Genomic DNA, 1,796 nt, shown 5'->3' on the forward strand with positions numbered 1-1,796 from the left:
AATCTTTGTATAAGTATGTATTTGATATTATTTAATAATAAATTGTGCTTAAGTGTGTAATACTTAGTTTTATTTATCCTTACCTCCAGTCTATTTACTATGAAAGATCGAATTATATAATTTATTTCAATCGTTTTGAAATTATTACGTTTTTGAAGCTCTAACAAGAATCGATGTAAAGTAATACGATTTTTATTAAGAAAGAAAACGTTTCGTTTTTAATAATGTACAGAGTTTTGTGTATATATAATATACATATCTAAAACAAGTTTTACTTATATATACTTGGAAATATACTTGGTTACGTATATAGTAATAAAAATATTACGTCTCGTGATCCTACCATATATTCTAATCCATTCTACGGCCAAGATATCCATCAAGTATTTAGCAGAGGTCCAATTGAACGCTCTCAAATTTTTACATAAATTTAACCATATTTAAAATTTATCATATCGCTCCATAATTTCTGTCTTTTCTTAAAACATGCATACAATATATCTTTCGGAATTTACATTTAGTTTGCTCTTTTATTTTATGAGAAACATTTGTACTCTGCCTTGCCTACCGTGAGCGGTTATTTTGACCGCCGACAAAATATTTTAGTTATTCTTAAAATAAATGCAATCAGTATAAAGAAAAGGCTATCTCAATGTCAAATGTCAAACAAAATCAGTAATAACAAATAATAGCAGCTGGTATAGCCGTAATCTTGTCCTAAAACATAATCCATCCCTCGATCAAGATAGCCACCAGCTATCAAGACCTATCAACTCAGACTGATAAAAATCCTAAGGAGCCGCTACAAAATTTAGCATTTTTTACAGTCCATTTTTACAAACAGTTTAACAGTGGAGGAGTTTCTTAGGGTTATTGCTCATTTCGATATAACACGGAAAAAGCTTTCCCAACTCCACACTCGAGTAACCGTTGGTGGAGAACGGACAATACTCATCAATGTTTTCCTATAAATATCGTCAACACAGACTATATTCTTACTTGCTATTGTCCATTCGACTAGAATACATCTCAGTTTGTTAGTCAATTGGACGCCATCTAAACTTATTATCTCTAAAACTCAGACAGAAAGCATCTCACGCAGAGTGTTTTGTGTAATGTTGTTATAACAGGAAAAATAAAGTCAAATTTGACAATAATTTTGTATTCCGTACATGGTACTATTCTGTAATAAATATTTACTCTAGAAATGCCAAGACTTTTCAAAAAAATATTATAAAAAGACAATAACGGATATAGAAGAAGATAGTTCAGTGTGCGATGAACAAGAAATTTCAACCGAATCAGAGTTGAATATTATAAATAAGCGTTTACGTAAGGGAAAAAGGAAAGAAATGATCGTTGACAGCAGAGAGTAAGACTGGGCCCGAGGAAACAGTTTAGAAAGAAATAGATGCAAGTCCCAAACCAGGTAGGACATCAGTTCATAATATTTTGAGGGATATGCTAAACGGCATATAATGGAAGAACAAGTAAAGACGGCATTTTATCTTATGTGAGGGACAAATCTCGGGAATTCGTATTTATATGGCGAGAATTCATTAATAAATCAAACGCATTTTTGTATAAATAACGAGCATTCCTTGAAGAATGGCAAGAATTCTTTGATAAATGACGAGAATCTGTGGTTAAATGGAGTGAATCCAGGGTCAGATGTCGAGAATCCGAGCGCAAATGCCAAATATCTATATATATATTAGTAATAATGACTGAATGAATAATAATGACTTTGCTGAAATTATGAGGTTTATACGATTTGATAAGAAGAGGGAAAGAAG

This window comes from Bombus fervidus, chromosome 18, assembly GCF_041682495.2.
Source record: "Bombus fervidus isolate BK054 chromosome 18, iyBomFerv1, whole genome shotgun sequence".
In the NCBI taxonomy this organism is placed as follows: domain Eukaryota; kingdom Metazoa; phylum Arthropoda; class Insecta; order Hymenoptera; family Apidae; genus Bombus; species Bombus fervidus.